Source organism: Myxine glutinosa, chromosome 9, assembly GCF_964187855.1.
Source record: "Myxine glutinosa chromosome 9, kmMyxGlut1.1, whole genome shotgun sequence".
Taxonomy (NCBI): Eukaryota; Metazoa; Chordata; class Myxini; order Myxiniformes; family Myxinidae; genus Myxine; species Myxine glutinosa.
In genome coordinates this window covers 111,771,746-111,789,619 of record NC_136269.1, presented here as the reverse complement: position 1 = coordinate 111,789,619, position 17,874 = coordinate 111,771,746, and the positions used below count along the sequence as shown (strand labels likewise).

At 45.3% G+C, this 17,874-nt stretch overlaps 1 protein-coding gene across 21 annotated transcripts in view; it reads left to right on the top strand.

Annotated features, from left to right (window-relative positions):
• LOC137435080 (muscleblind-like protein 1) overlaps positions 1 to 17,874 on the top strand; it is a 93,018-nt gene that overhangs the window by 36,819 nt on the left and 38,325 nt on the right. The window lies entirely within an intron of this gene.

Genomic DNA, 17,874 nt, shown 5'->3' with positions numbered 1-17,874 from the left:
AATCATGACTCATATGTGTGTGTACAATCATTAAGGTATGTGTGTGTGTGTGTTTGTGTGTATAACATTTATAATGTCACGTATATGTGTGTGTATGATATGTACAATATGTCACATATATATGGTCCTGCATGCGTGTGTATGTGTGATTGTTTATATGTATAATATGTCATGTGTGTGTGTGTGTGTATGTGTGTGTGTGTGTGTGTGTGTGTGTGTGTGTGTGTGTGTGTGTGTGTGTGTGTGTGTGTGTGTGTGTGTGTGTGTGTGTGTGTGTGTGTGTGTATGTGTGTGTGATGTCTTGTATACAATGCATTCAGAAAGTATTCAGACCCCTTCACTTTTTTCACATTTTGTTATGTTGCAGCCTTGTGCTGAAATCGTTTAAGTTCATTTTTTCCCTCATCAATCTGCACTCAATACCCCATAATGACAGAGTAAACAGGATTTTAGAAAGTTTTGCAAATTTATTAAAAAGAAAAAACTGAAATATCACATAAACATAAGTATTCATACCCTTTGCTATGACACTTGAAATTTAGCTCAGGTGCCTCCCATTTCTCTTGATCATCTTTGAGATGTTTCCACACCTTGATTGCAGTCCACCTGTGGTAAATTCAATTGATTGGACATGATTTGGAAAGGCACACACCTGTCTATAGAAGGTCTCACAGCTGACAATGCATGTCAGAGAAAAAACCAAGCCATGAGGTCGAAGGAACTGCCTGCAGAGCTCAGAGACAGGATTGTGTCGAGGCACAGATCTGGGGAAGCCTGCAAAAAAAATTTCCTGCATTGAAGGTTCCCAAGAGCACAGTGGCCTCCATAATTCTTAAATGGAAGAAGTTTGGCACAACCAGGACTCTTCCTAGAGCTGGCCGCCTGGCCAAACTGAGCAATCTGGGGAGAAGGCCCTTGGTAAGAGAGTTGACCAATAACTCGATGGTCACTCTGGCTGAGCTCCAGAGATCCTGTGTGGAGATGGGAGAAACTTCCAGAAGGACAACCATCACTGCAACACTCCACCGATCTGGGCTTTATGGCAGAGTGGCCAGAAGGAAGCCTCTCCTCAGCGAAAGACACATGAAAGCCCACTTGGAGTTTGCAAAAAAGCACCTAAAGGACTCTCAGACTGTGAGAAACAAGATTATGTGGGCTTTCACAAGTGTCATAGCAAAGGGTCTGAATACTTATGTAAATGTGATATTTCAGTTTTTTATTTTTAATAAATTTGCAAAACTTTCTAAAATCCTGTTTTCTCTTTGTCATTATGGGGTATTGGGTGGAGATTGATGAGGGAAAAATGAATTTAAACGATTTCAGCATAAGGCTGCAACATAACAAAATGTGAAAAAAGTGAAGGGGTCTGAATACTTTCTGAATGCACTGTATATGGTCCTGTGTGTGTGCGTGTGTTTGTGTGTTTTAAATGTTCGATATGCCACGTTTATATGGTCCTGTGTGTGTGTGATTGTTTATATGTATAGTGTGTGTGTGTGTGTGTGTGTGTGTGTGTCATGTACAGTGCCTATCAAAAGCCTATACCAGCTTTCAAATTTTTTATCTTTTGGTTCCTTGTAGCCTGGAATTAAATTGCAGTAAATCAGAGTTTTTCCACTTTTATTTACACATCGTAACCCACAACTTCCAAGTGAAAAACAAATTCTACAAATTTCATGAAATTAATTAAAAATACAAAACTAGAATATATTGGTTGGATAAGTGTCCACCCCCTTATAATAGCAATTGTAAATTAGCTCAGGTGTAACCAACCAATCACCTTCAAAATCACCCACCAAGTTAATTGGCCTCCACCTGTATTAAATTGTGGTGACTGATTATTTCAAAATAAAATCAGCTGTCCCTGTATGTTTCCTCTGCTGGGTAGTGCATTTCACAGCAACGACTTTCAAAAGACCCCCAGGATAAAGTTGTGGAAAGGCACATATCAGGGAATGGGTATAAAAAATATTTCAAAGGCCTTGAATATCCCTCGGAGCACAGTCAAGACAATCATTAAGAAGTGGAAGGTGTATTGTACCACCAAGACCCTGCCTAGTGCCTATATCAGGCCTTCCCTCCAAACTGGATGACCAAGCAATGAGGAGATTGATCAGAGAGGCTACCAAGAGGCCATTGGCAACTTTGAAAGAGCTACAGGCCTTCATGGCAAAGATTGGTCACTGTGTGCATGTGACAACAATATCCGAAGCACTCCACAAGTCTGGGAGGGTGGCAAGAAGGAAGCCATTACTTAAAAAAGCCCACATTGAGTCCCGTTTTAGGTATGCAAAAAAACCAACATGGAACTTTTTGGCCAACATGAAAAACGTTACGTTTGGTGCAAACTCAACACAGCACATCACCCAAAGAACACCATCCCTACTGTGAAGCATGGTGGTGGTGTTTGTGTTATGGTGGTGGTGTATCATGTTATGGGGATGTTTCTCATCAGCGGGGACTGGGGCAATTGTCAGGATAGAAGGGAAAATGGATGGAGCAAAATACAGAAAAATCCTAGGGGAAAACCTGCTGCTCTCTGCAAGAAAGCTGAAATTACGATGTTCACCTTTCAGCATGACAACGACCCGACGCACACAGCCAAAGCTACATGGGAGTGGCGAAGGAATAAAAAGATGAATGTCCTTGAGTGGCCCAGTCAGAGCCCCGACCTAAATCCAATCGAAAATCTGTGGCATGACTTCAATATTGCTGTCCATCAACGTTCCCCACACAACTTGACTGAGTTTGAACAGTTTTGGAAAGAAGAATGGGTAAATATTGCCCAATCAAGGTGTGCAAAGTTGGTAGAGACCTATCCCAACAGACTCACAGCTGTAATTGTTGTCAAAGGTGCTTCCACCAAGTATTTACTCAGGGGGGTGAACACCTGTCCAATCAAGATATTGTAGCTTTGTATTTTCAATTAATTTTCTTAAATTTGTAGAATTTGTTTTTCACTTTGGAAGTTGTGGGTTACGATGTGTAAATAAAGGTGGAAAAGGTATGATCTAATGCACTTTAATCCCAGGTTCTAAGGTAACAAAAGGTGAAACCTTTGAAAGGGGGTGTAGACTTTCTATATGCACTGTATATATGGTCATGTGTGCACGTGTGTGTCCATAAAATGTATATGTTATGTATATATTGCCCTTTATTTGTGTGTATAAAATGTATGGTATGTCTCGTATATATGGTCCTGTGTACATGTTTGTGTGTATAATATGTATGATATGTCACATAGTATATATGGTCCTGTGTGTGTGTGTTGTGTAATATGTATAATATATCATGTGTGTTTGTGTGTATCTACTGTATGTCATGTATAGTCGTATATGTGTGTGTGTGTGTGTGTGTGTGTGTTTTTGTGTGTTCAAAATATATGTTATGTCTCAAATATATGGCCCTGTGTGGGGGTGTAATATGTATAATATATCACATGTGTTTGTGTATATCTATGTCACATATAGTCATATATATGGATGTGTGTGTGTATCTATATATATAAAGCAGTAAAGTATGTTTGTTTGTTTGTCCTCTTATAACTCGAGAACTACTCATCACAGAGAAAAACCAAAGGAATATTCGGAATCAGTACGTCTCAGAGCAACTACAGCACACCTTAAATTTTTAAAAAGTTCGGGTTTTAAAATTAGCGTATTAGCGCAGAAGCGCTAGCAGAAGAAGGAGGGAATTGAAGGGAGGGAGCGCAGCACTCCCTCTAGCGCTTCGCAGCGCCAGCGCTTCTGTTAGCGTAATGGTGCACAGGCGGCGGTTCTCACTCTTGCGCATGTGCAAATGCGCTGTTCCGATGCTTCATGTTCCTGCAAAGACTTTGGCGCATGCGCAAATGACGACACATGGGCCACTGTATGTTCGTTTAATATGTACGCGCTTTGATGGGCGGGGCATATGGCATTCATGAAATGGTCGAATGCGGAAGTGCTTGAAGCCGTTGCGAGCGACTCGCACGATCTCTTGTCATGGTCCACAAGATTATCACAGAGACGTGCAGCTTCCAGCATTACGAGATATGATCGAGACCTAACTTTTGAGACCAGTCCCAGCCTTCTAGGCCCCATGGTTGGTTCAGACGACCCCGACAAAGGACGTGTTGGATTTTATCGCGAGCCGATTCGAGTGCCGGCGAACAAAACCAGTCATATCTTTTTAACGCGTGGTTCGATTTTTACAAAATAAACTTTTTCTTGAAGGGCTGAACCGTGCGCTCACAACGATACCGAGGTTGACCCTGGGAGAGCCGTTTTGCGCCGGCAAAGGCGCCTTGTTTTCCGTGATGACCATGTCGTGCTGCATAGATTACCATAAATTATAATATATTACCGGCGGCGCGTTCCGTGACGTCACGGCTCACTTAATTGCAATTATCTCTGGGATTCCTTGGCCGAATCGTACCAACTTCTATATTATATATATAAAGCAGTAAAGTATGTTTGTTTGTCCTCTTATAACTCGAGAACTACTCATCGCAGAGAAAAACCAAAGGCATATTCAGAATCAGTACGTCTCAGAGCAACTACAGCACACCTACTTCGGGTTTTAAAATTAGCGTATTAGCGCAGAAACGCTAGCAGAAGAGGGAGGGAATCGAAGGGAGGGAGTGCAGCGCTCCCTCTAGCGCTTCGCAGCGCCAGCGCTTCTGTTAGCGTAATTAGCGTATTTCGGAACGTTAATTTTTCAACTTCATTATTCGGAATCAGTACGTCCCAGAGAAACTTCGTAATGTTAATTTTTCAACTTCATCCGATTGACATGGGACCAACGGCATGTGACAGAGAGTGAAACATACATGCTACATTTATTTGACGACAATGAGTTCCGACTTCCGGGTTCGTGCCGCCAACCCTGTTAGGCGCCTCTTGTGGCACACAGGGAATTACCAGTGAACTGGTACTCAATTTGCCGACCTCGGTAGGATGACAGGCTGAGTCAACCCCCCTGGTGTTAAGGGGGAGGAGGAGGGGAGGGGGGAAGAGGAGGGGAGGGGAACGGGGGGGGAGAGGGGAGGGGGGGGGAGGGGTGAAGGGGGGGAGGGGGGAGGGGGGGAGGTGAAGGGGGAAGGGGGGACGGGGGGAGATGGTAGGGAGGGAAGGGGAGGGAGGGGGGGATGGGGGGGAGGTGAAGGGGGGGAGGGGGGAGGGGGAGGGGGGAAGGGGGGAGGGGGGAGGTGAAGGGGGGAGGGAGGGGGAGGGGGGGAGGGGCCCTTCTTCCCCCGGGCACCCCCACAACACCCTCCCCTCCCCCCCTTCCCCCTCCCCCCTACCCCCTCCCCCCCCTCCCCCCCCACCCAACCCCCTCGCCCCCCTCCGCCCCCCGTTCTCCCCTCTCCCCCCCTCCCCCCCCCCGTTCCCCTCCCCTCCTCTTTCCCCCCCTCCCCTCCTCCTCCCCCGCCCGGCAAATGCCGGGTACGGGTACTTCTGCTAGTTAAATGTATAATATGTCACGTATATGTGTGTGCTCATGCGTGCACATGCGTATGCATACACGTGTTTGTGGGATGATGGATTATACATTGTATTGATTAAGCATTCACAAAAACACATCTTAAAACATTTTCGGTAGTTGCTAGAACACGTGTGAAATCTGCAAAAAGCTCAATTCAGCGGCTGATGCAAAGAAGTAAAGAATATGCTTGAAAGAATGTACATGTAACATGCAAGGTAAGAGTGGGCATATTCATAGTTTAAGTGATGTATCATATGTATAGTAAGATAACGGAATACGTGCCATAAGGACTACGAATGAATGATAATGCATGAAAGCTTTGAGTAAGGAACCCTTGAATGCCTCTGCTTCAGTAAAGTTTTATCCAGTGTACTTTGTACAGGAAGCCTTTCAGCCACAGCCATAACGGCATCCAGTGTCCAGCCAAATATGATGTGTGCCGACGAGCGTACACCTTCCTCTGCCTGGAAAGTGCTATGTTGATTCTGGAACACATCACTCATTTGCTTTTGGCTTCTGCATTTGATGCATTGAGGACGAGGGACAGTACGTTGTCCGCTTGCCACCATGTGCTAACTCTCAGTCATGCTTGATTTGATTTTAACACGGCAAGCCAGGAATGCAGTCAACTTGCTGGACATTACTGAAAATATTTATGCCGTTCATGTATTTGAACAGTCTCAAGAAGAATTTCGAAGATTAACTTGTTCTGAAATTATTCACTTTATTATGGATTAATGTGTAAAACCTCTCATTAGCCTTTATTTATTTATTTTCGATTATATAGTGAACTCCATGCTCTATAGAACCAAGAACCACCTTTAGAGGCCATTTTTCCCTGCAGAGCAGGGGTTGGCCTTTTCCAGGCACCGTGGTCCCCCTTTTTGAAGCAATGTTTTATGGCCGGATGCCCTTCCTGCCACCATAATCTATATGAATGTCCCTAGAAACTATTGGAGGAAGTGTTGTTCACTTTTCCGCTCTTATACCCGCTTAACTTTCTCGATTAGGTAGCAAAGTGTTTTTGTTTCATTTCTGAGTCAAGAGTAGAGCTTTGTGAAGGACATTTAGGCTCCGGTATTGATACGGATAACCCATTGATCCATTGATGGGTGCAAATGCATCCTTCAGAAGCGCTTTCAGGGTCCGTTTGAGAAGTGAACAGAGTGTGAGTACTTCGGTAAACTGAAGCTGGAGATTATTTTGAAAGTTGAATATCCTTTATTGTTGTATCATATTTTTGGGTGTTTTGATACAAAGTTTATCTTACCACTCACTTCGACACACCTCTTTTTTTTTTCAAATTTCTCTCAAGTGTTCAATTCTGTCCAAATATATTCTTCATCTTACTGATCGACCTTCTTCCACTATACTCAGGGTCTTAATTATGACCTTGGTCGTCTCACATTTCCTCGTTTTTCACCACTACATTGTTTTGTTAGCCTCAGAGTCATCTATCTCTTCCTCGTTTCAATTATATTTCCAAATAATTTGTCTCCAAATCAAGTATACTGAGCGCTATTCTTCTGGTGGTTATGTTTGGTATCGTCCATGGGTAGGAGGAAATCCCTCACTGAGGAATTACCCCGTTTAGTGAGGTGAGAAAGGCGGTGCCATTGTTGTGACGGCGCTGGTACCCAGACTGCCCTGAGAAGTGATGGCACTCCCCCCAAGCTCAGTGGCTGTTTTTGTCACATCTAAACAGTCCCGTGTTGTGTCCTGTGTATTTGTCTGTATGTCCATGTGTGTGAGGTGTGATGACAGCACCACTACGAGCCTTATAATCCTGTAAAAAAAATGCAGTGTGACTAAGGATGGGATTAGGGGTGTGTGTGTTGGGGGAGGAGGGAAATGGGGAAGGGTGTGGGTGTTTGAGGTTCAGTTTGGATTGGAATCTTTCACATCTCTATTTGCTTCATTTTACATCTTTTTTGAACCCGAAGAAGAATATAAGATGGTAGCATGGACAGGTAAACGTCAGTACAAAAGCAATATCGCACCATTTTCCTCAATTTTCCATGCCATGGATATTGTTTTCTCTTTTCCTTTACCAAATGGCCTATTTTCCGTTTTGAACTGCTGTATTTCACTCTCCACCTGATGGGGCGTGTGAGGATCTTGATTTCTTTTTTGCAAATGGCAAAGGTAGTGAGGTCTGCTTGCAGCGATGGAGGGAACTGAAGTCGTTTTCTCCTCCAATTTTCAGTGTCATTGACAAATAGATCAGCCAACTGAACAACATTTGTCTTCGATTTGATTCCAGCAAAATATTCCACAAGCTGCTCCCTCATTTTCGCAGCCATTTTTGTTGACCCTTGCTTACATTTGTATTTTGTCAAGTTTCTACTTGCAACCTTATCGACGCAACTCATTTGGTTTTGTCAGCAAGTCTCTCGTATTCCCAAGTATTCCCAGCTTGCGACAGGCAGATTCTGATCATGACGTGCTGTGTGCTGGCTCACATCAATGACATAGTGTTGTCACTTGGTGTCCATCTCTATTGGTCGTAAAATGCCAACCAAGGTAGGCACTTTGCTTCATCTCTGCTCCTCTAACTTGTTTTCTGTTTTTCATTTTTGCATTGCCAAGTAAATGAAACGCCATGTTTGTTAATAAACGTCTCCACTCTTGTAGTGACCAGCTTCCTGTTTTCCCTTTTCACACCTGGGTTTGTAGTGGAGGAGGAAGTGTTAAGGGAGAACATGAGGGGAGGGTTGGAAGGGGAAGGCTAATCGGTAAGAGTGTGTTATTATCCTGTATTGATTTGTACTTTGTGTCATATCACCCATTTTCTTCACTTAATTTATGTACAAACCTCAAAATTATTCTAGAATAATGAAAAACATTTGGGTCATGTCATAATGAATGAATGAATGATCGTTTTAAGGCCATTTTCCCCGCTAGTGCGGGGGTTAGCCTTGCGGGCCCCATGACAATCATGGTTCCCTGTTTGAGGCAATGTTTTTATGGCCGGATGCCCTTCCTGACGCCAACCCTTGGTCACGCTCTGACGATGCGCAGGGATACGGTGTACCTATTCTAAATCGGGGTACACACCCGGATCATTCATCCCAGCAAACTGGTGCTCAATTTGCCGACCTCGGAAGGATGACAGGCTGAGTCAACCCCCCTGGCGTTAATTCAGCGATCGACCGGGATTCGAACCCAGGATCCTAGGATCCCAAGCCGGCACCCTGACCGCTAAGCCAACACCAGGCATGTCATAATGATGGTGGTTATTATAGTTCATTTAAGTCCATTTATTTTCTTACTTCTGCCATGGAAGGTGGACAGGGGTTATGTTTTCATCCCTGTTTTGGTTGCCTGTTTGTGCGCAGGATATCTCAAAAAAGTTGTGGACAGATACAGATGAAATTTGGTGGACAACTTGAGTGTATGACCAGGACGAAAGGATTCAATTTTGCTGAAGATCCGAATCCGGATCCAGATACAATAATTTTTACAGTGTTTTTCATAATTGAGAAAAAAAAAAAACCTTTTTTTTTTTTTTGCTTGTTTTGTTTTGTTTGTTTGTTTTTATGCTCTATGTTTTTCATAATTGAGAGAGAGGGCAAAAACAATATATAGCATGATATGTCAAAGTTGTGGACAGGTTGTGACAAAACTAGATGGAAGAGTTGGTTAGGTGACAAGAACAAGCAATTCGATTTTAGTTCAGGTCCGGATCCAGATCCTGCCTATCAGTGGGGTATATATGCGCTCTATCGAGTGCCGTTCTAGTTTATATGATTTAACCTTTCATCCATTTTGTTAGTTTCATTATTCAGTGATTTTATGAATCGATATACAGACTTGGCATTTAATATGGAATTTTTTTTTTTCCTTGACTTGGGTTTACTTTCTTAACTCAGTATGTCAATCTGGTGAGTTTCTTTCACACTTTGGTGATTTATTTGTTAAAAAGAACCATGTCACTGATTGTCTGTCGCAGCAAGAAGTCAACAACAGGATTATATCACAAGTGGCGTGGCAAAATGTACGGACAGGTGCAGTTGACGATTGGCTTCACAGTCGGGTATACAAGGGTTGTTGCGTTCTGTATTATTGGAAAACAACTGCTGCACGTCTCCAAAAGTTATTGCCGCTTCCTCTGGAGATGGTCCGTCAACTCGACAATGCTATTTGTCATGGAGTGGTGGCTTTACGAAATTACGGCATGAAAGAGCCTGCTATTGCTCGGCAGTATGGCATCACTCAAGGTCAGGTGTCAAAGATCCTGAAACGAATTGCTCAGAGGGGTGTCCCTACTCCAATACCGAGGCCAGGACGTCCAGGCAGAACCACAAGAAGGGATGATCGCCAGTTGCACCGGTTAGTCCGCAATGGCCGTACCAAGTCAGCTAATCGGCTTAGGGCTGAGTGGCAGCAACTGACAAATGTGCCTGTATCCAGAAGGCGAGTCAACCAACGACTGGTTCAAGCAGGCTATCGTGCCAGGCGTCCCCTGAGAAAGCCACGCCTGGCCACACATCGCCAGCGCCGATTGCAGTGGGCCAGAGAGCACCGTCAATGGCAGCCAGGACACTGGAATCACGTGATCTTCAGTGACGAGTCTAGATTTCTGGTTTATCGTCAAGATGGCCGCGTCCGAGTGCGCAGACAAGTGCATGAAGCCTACAACAAAGATTGTATAGTGCCAAGAGTCCAAGCTGGAGGTGGTGGGGTGACCGTTTGGGCTGCTTTTCATGCAGGGGGCAAAACTGACCTGGTTGTTCTGAATGGAAACCTGAACCAGTTCAAGTACAGGGCCATTCTGGAAGAAACATTGCTTCCATTTGCTCGTGCAGCCTTTCGAGGAAACTTTGTCTTCCAAGATGACAATGCACGGCCTCATAGTGCTCGCATGATCCAACACTTTCTTGCTGACCGTGGTGTAGAGCATATGGAGTGGCCTGCCATGTCCCCGGATATGAATCCGATAGAGAACCTGTGGACAGAATTAATGCGTCAAATCGACCACTTGGACCAGCAGCCGACCTCTGTGCGTGAATTGCAGCAGGCTATTGTCACTGCACGGCAAGCGATTCCTGTCCAAACCTTGGCAAATCTCGTGAACAGCATGCCTCAACATGTACGTGCTCTCCTGAATGCTAGTGGGGGTTACACGAAGTACTGAACTGTAATTTTACTGTCTGTAATCCCAGTCGTAATTTAGCTTTTGTTTTTGTTCAAAAAAAATTGGGCTAATGTGCAAAAGAAAGAGATACTTCTGGAAAACGTACAGAAGTTTAACACAGTACTGTCCATGAATTGAGTTCGATATCAGTTTACATCACTCTCAAGGATCAATTTATTTGTTTCGAAATGTCAAATGTGGATGTTGTTTCTTTTAAAGGTCACATTAACAAAATCTAGAATAATTTCAACATAATTCCAATGAACTTTTGGTTCTAAGACATCTTGAAAAGTAAGTTCACCCCCACAAAAAAAATATTCCATATTAAATGCCAAGTCTGTATAAAAAAGCATTTTCTATACTAGAACACAGGATCCATTCATCTGGGAGTCAAATAAGTTTCCTAACACTCCCGTGAAAGTCTTTAGACAGTTGTGTTGAAGATCTACTGTGCTCTATGTTGATTCTATAGCCCAATATAGCAAAGGCTACACCAGTATTTTAGGCCAGGCTGCATCGACACAATGATTCCATACATGTCCTCCACCCTTTCTCCCCCCCAAATGTAAAGTCAGGTTATTTTTTTGTTTGTTTTGTTTTTCGCAAAAAGCTAATATAAAATAGGTTAAGTATGACCGTGGATTTTTAAAAAATTCATGTACAAGGTGTTTCAAAAAGAGTGATACAACTTTAAACGTTTATTTACAAAGAAACAGAAACCACAGGAACGTGAAACAAACATTTCTTGAAAGCTTATGACATGGTATTTTCTATCACTGATTACTACTGCAGTAAGTCACGGCTGGAGTTAGTGAGAGCCCAAGGTCTGAAATTGGCATTTACACAAAATCCTTGTAATTGACGTTCTCGATGTATGCCCCTCCACGGTTCAGACAGGCATGGATCCTGACTCCAAAGTTCTGTCCAACTTTCTTGTGGGTCTCATGTGGCACTGCCTGGAGGTCGTCTGACACCTCCTCCTTCGGATCATCCAGTGTGGCAGGGTGGTTGATGTAGACAGAGCCCTTGGCAGCCCCCCAGAACCAGTAGTCCAGAGGGTTCAAGTCTGGGCTATTGGGTGCCCAGTCATGAGTGGTACCCAGGGCAACGAGGCGGTTTCTGAAGAGCTACTGCAGGAAAGTGATGGTGTCACCAGCTGTATGCGGGGGTGCACCATCCTGCATAAACCAGGTCATGCTGAGCTGGTGTGGGGTGACCTTTTGGGCTAGATCATTATGGAACTTCTGGAGCATGGCCCGGTAGCGCTCACCGTTGATCATCACCGTCCTGATGTTGTCATTCTCAAACCAGTAAGGCCCTAACATTCCTCATCTGGCATTGAAGGCGCAGAAGCATGTGACCTTAGGCCCTTTCAGGTACCTCTCCGTGATCTCCTAAGGTGGTTCTGCCCCCAGAAAATGTGGTTGTGGTTATTGATTTAGTCTCATACCACAGAGCCACCACTTTTGTCTTCTGCTCCACTGCCAATGGCATAGTTGAGCTATGGAGCTAGAAATCCCAGAGTACAAATACCACGATAACACCACCAAACACTGAAAAGGAAAATGGTATGGGTCAAAAAACAAAGAAATGGCAGGAAGTAAAAGTTGTATCAATCTTTTTGAAACACCCTGTATTTTCATGTCATCTTGATTTATTTTGCACATCCTGCTGAATCTTTTTTCCATGTGCAGAAAACCTGTTATATTTATGTTTTCCCTTTTTGACAGTCCAGCACATAGAACTCCTGTGCTTAAATGACTATGTAAATATATTGTAACGGATTTGAGAATCCTGTAAGTTTTTGTAAATATCACCCTCTGTAAATAGTAATTCTTGTAAATACCTCCGTTTTGTGTGAAAGATCAAAGGTCGTCCTTTTAGTTAGTCCATCGCATGCACGTAGAAAATCATAGACCTCTCTATAGTTATTTCTTATTCTATGTTAGTTTAAGGCTCTGTTTCCCATTAATTGACACTGCATTGCACCAGATCAAATAAGATAGATCCCCTACAATATCGCCGTGGCCTCCCAAAGCGCCAGCACCGCGGCGTTCGCCACCGTTGCATTGGGTGGGGTTATTGGCATCACCATCGCCCTTTCAATTGCCAACTGCATTTGCCCTCAATTGCGGCGTGCTCTAACTCGGGGAAAAAAGGCGTGTCTCCACCTCGTCATCAGAAGGAGGAGTGAGCCAGCCCCGATCAACCAACCAAGGATGAGGGGTTTGGCCTGAGAGGGCGGAGAGAGAGCGTTCGAGGAGGTTCGCGAAAGTTCCATGGGCGTGGTTATATAACCCGTCACGCGTAGCCCCCCACGGAGTCCACCAGAGAGCAGTCCACTGGAGTTCAGTTCAGAGAGTTCAGTTGAGGGACTGCTTCGAGAGAGGTGGGAAGGACGAGAGATGCGTAAGGGGCCAGAGGAGAGAGTGAGTTCTGGAGAGGAAAGCGCATAACCAAGGAGCACAAGGCGAATGAGAATCGGCACCCCTGCTCGCGATACTAACCAGCACTCTGAAGAACAACAAGTGCGGGCACGCGAACCTCGACGTGCCGCGGTCCTCGGATCTCCCTGTCGCCCGTTCTGTGAACCAGAGTGAGAGGAGTTGGAGCTGTCACCTCCAGCCCTGCCGTTTGCACGGACCTGAAGCTTCTCATCCCTCCACCCATTCCTGCCATTCCATCCTTTTGTGTACGTGAGTTTGTTTTGTGTGTCTTGTCCCTGGGAATACGTTAAGCTTGTATAAGTAGAATTGCACTGTCTTCTTCTTCTTCTTCTGTAAATTGCTTTCGTTTTCTTTCCTTCTCCCTTGGTTTCTTTGATTGTGTAAATAGTAATTAGTAATAAATCCCTGTTCTTCCTACCTTTGCCTTCTTTTCTTCACATCCGTTCGTCTTTGTGATTTCCATCATTGAACACCTGTGGCACGATTTGGCCAACGCATAGGAATCGGGTTTAGTACTTGCTAATGGTTCGAACCGCGGGCTGCTAACCCGCTCGGCAAATAACATCTTGTCCGTGGTTTCGAATGGGGCTATCCACCGGCTTCGTGGAGAGGTTGGCGGAGGTGTACGGGACTCCCTTGACCAATCACCTCGGCCAACTCACCCCACGAAGAAGCGGGATAGTTCCAGGACCGGGGAGATGGCCAGCTTAACAGGACAAGGGGCTAACCACCCCTTGCTAACGGGAGAGCCGTCCCCCGTTTCCGCAACAATATATATATATATATATATATATATATATATATATATATATATATATATATATATATATATATATATACATATATATATATTATTATACCCTGTGTGTATATATATATTATATATATATTATACCCTGTGTGTATTACACCCTGTGTGTATATATATATACACACAGGGTGTCCTAACACCTTAGCCCCCCCCCCCTGCCCAGCCCAACGTAGGAGAGGTAGGGAGAAACCACGAATAGGGGAAAAAAGCTTTATTATTCGACATCTCATGTGCACAGTTTCAAAGCTTTGCTTCAATATTTGGTGTGCCCACCGTCCGCCGACCGAACTACCTCCAAACGCACGGGGTAGGATTCCAAGAGAGACACAAACAAGTCACGATCGAACTCCATTTCTTCGAGGACGTTAGTCAAAGCAGTGAGTAGCTCTTCCCTGGTGTTCTGGAGGCGTTGTTCAACTCTGTCCTTGAGTATCGCCCCCAAATGTTCACAGGCGTTGAGGTCAGGCGATGCTCCTGGCCACTCATCGTTTCCGAAAAAATCGACCTTGTTCGCCTTCAGAAGATTGTGGGTCGCCAGTGCGCTCATGCACGGGGCTCGGTCGTGCAGAAACGTGGTCTCCTTGATGCTGAGGACATTTTCTGGGTTCCGTAAGAACGGAATAACATGGCGGGTCAGCACAACGTCTCGGGGGTATTTGCCATCCCATGATTGTCCTTGCTCTTTGATCACCCACATCAGCCTTTTCGCTGTGAACATCAAGAAGTCGCCAACGCACCGTGCTGTCTTCGATTTCTCTCGAATCTTGAGTTCTTGTGGAATGTCATTGTGAAGAGCCCAAATTCTGTCGTTCTGGAAGTTGGGACGTCGAGCCTCATAAATGAAAAATTCATCAGAAGGGGCCAGGAAAAGAAAATCATCAGAGGTCCACTCACTCAAAAACTCACAAAACCACATTCGATCCTCGACGTTCTTCTCCGTCAGCTTCGTTGCTGGAATTTGGTGAAAAGCCTTTGCGCCAATGGACTGAAGGAACCTGTGGATACTTGATAAGCTCTTCTTCTTCCCTCGAACCCGTTCAATCTCCTTTTGGAGCCCTCAAATGCTTTTCTTCTCCTTGGCAAGCGACTCAATGATGATATCCCTGCTTTCCTGAGACAAACATTGTGCTGTCTGTTCGGGCCAGCTGTCCATCTCGCAATCAAAGGGATCACGGTTCCAATTGCGTTTGACGAAGTCCTCAGACCTGTTCAGGTACTTGGCAACCCAGGATCGGGATATGGTTCCCGGCGTCTGATCCCTGGCGACTCGGAACGCGATAGCCATGATGCGGCATATCCACCTTTTCTTCTTGGAATCACCCGACCACGACATCACTTCACAAAATCTGCAACAGAACAAGAAAGGCTCATTAGATCATTATGAAATTTGGTATTTGAGATGTCAAATGAATGATCCTTCCCGCTATATGCCCGCCATTGTACAGTGGCGACCCAGTAGAGCTGGGCAGGGGGGGCCAAGGTTTTGGAACACCCTTTTGTGACACCTAAATCATATATATATGAATGAATGAATGAATTAATTAATTAATTAATGATCGTTTTACGGCCATTTTCCCCGCTAGAGCGGGGGCTAGCCTTGTGGGCCCCATGACAATCATGGTTCCCTGTTTGGGGCAATGTTTTTTTTTTGGCCGGATGCCCTTCCTGACGCCAAATATATATATAATATAGAGATTTTATTTATTTATATATATATATATATATATATATATATATATATATATATATATATATATATATTGTTACGGACACGGCTAAAGATGTTGCTTGACCGAGCGGAATGGCCGCCGTGTTCGTACAGTTTACCCGATTACCCCCAACTCACCCGATTCCACTCGAACGTTGGCCAGATCGCACCACAGATATTCAATCGGGAAACCTCTAAAGCGACCGAATGTAAAGAGGAAGAGAGAAGAAGACAAGAAGACGTACAGAAGAGTAATTGGATTTATTATTTACACATATAAGTAGGAAGCAAGCAGTCACGTTTATTTACAGGGACATGAGACGCAGGTGACACAGTGCAATCTTTAGCTTATACAGACTTATTGTTACTACCCAGGACAGCACGAACAAAACAAACTCACGTACGCAAATGGATGGAAATTGCAGGCAGGAATGACAGGAGGTGGGTGGCTGGAGGAAGGCCCGGAGCTGGCTGGAGTGTGATCCCGCACGGGACGTCGGGCTGGACCTCGACGGCCGCCGATGCCACCGATCCTGTCGTGTGCGCGGGGTAGCGGGTCGGAGCTGCTTGGTGGAGCCAAGCCAACGCTGCTGGTGGGGGGTCTGGCGTGACGGGTTCTCTCGCGTGACGGGTTCTCTCCTCTCTTTTGTTTGTCCAACCACTCTTTCTCCAACGCAACCACTCAACGCAACCACTGACCACCCCTGACGACCAACTCAGCTCTTGTCATGGACCTCTCCACGCGCTGTTGCTCTGACGACCCAGCTCCTTCCCCTGTACTCGTCTCTCCTCTGTCAAAGCTCATCTCCCTTGGACCTCCTCTCGTCTCAACGGCTTGGGCTCCCTTTCGTCTGCCGGTAAAAGCTCCTCTGCCTTGGACACGCCCTGCCTGCGGGTTATATAGGCCCCACCCCTCAACCTTCGCGAACCTCCTCGATGTTTCTCTCCACACCCTCTCCAAGTCCAACCCCTTGTTTGTGGTTGGTTGAGTGGGGCTGGCTCACTCCTCCCCTCTATGACGAGGTGGGGACCCGCCTTTCTTCCCCAACCCTGCCTCGTGGTCAATGGCGGATGAAGGGAAAACCGCCCAACATGCAGTTGGCAATGCGAATTGCAATTGACGAAAAGGGGGGAATGGAAGTGTTGGGAGTGGGAATGAAGGGAATCTATCTCTTTCACTGGTGCAATGGAGTATTTAAATTAATGGGAGACACAGCCTTACCCTAAAACACAGAATAAGATATAACTATTGAACAGGGGTATTCTATGATTGGCTGTGGTGTGGATGCTTTATGGACTAATTATGGGATGCCCCTTTGACCTTTACACAGCTCCGGAGGCAGGAGGCGCAGAATAACAATAATAATAATAATAAAGCACACAATCAAAAAATATATATACAGTCCTCATACCCGCAACACTGCACCCTCCTCCTCTTAGGCACGACCCGGGCCTACTTCTTTTATTTAGTGTGACACGTAGGTGTAGTTCCCTCTACTTTTAACCTGACCCTGAGTGCGACAGTTTTAAAACATAAATAAATGTGTCCCGCTGCTCCATTGCACCCTGCCTAACAGACTTACGCCCACAGTTAACCGAATTGCGGAATTGTCTTCAAACTATACACTGACGGTGGGGAGCATTATTTACAATGACGCTATTTTTATGTACAAAACTAACCCAGGACCTGTGATTGTTCTTTCTGGGGGGGAGACAGTCTGCTCTGCATCGACGCACCATTAAAGCACCCAAAAACGCACCAATACACACCCAAGCACCAATCGGTGCAGTCATCACTGTTCAAGAATAAAAAATAAATCAACAACCCCTAACCCTGCAGGTGATCTCTTGCTCTTCGGCTCCCTCTGCTGGTTATTATTATTGTCTTCCAGTTGTTGTCTTTCTTTCATTTTCTTACTGGCGGCCTATTTGCAATAAAGCTTGCCCAAACGTGTCCATTTTATTTATTTTATTTATGGCCCACAGGGCCGACTACGTGTGGTTCACCTGTGGGGCATCGGTGCCCTGTGGCCAAGGTCCGCCAGCAAGATTTCGGGCCCTCATGGCTGGTTCCAGCAGAGGGGCCATGCCCCAACCCATGGGGTCCATAAGTGGTGCTCGGCCACAGACATGTGGTCCATAATGTGGTGCATCGATGCAGCCAGCTGGTTCTGAGAGTTCCGGGCGCACAATGGCCGACTCACGCACGCTCCCCTCGGCGCCCCATGGCGCACAGGTCATGTGGGAGACAAAAGGGGGACAAGAGAAATGAGCGAGGGGTAAGGTCACAAGGGTACACGTCAAT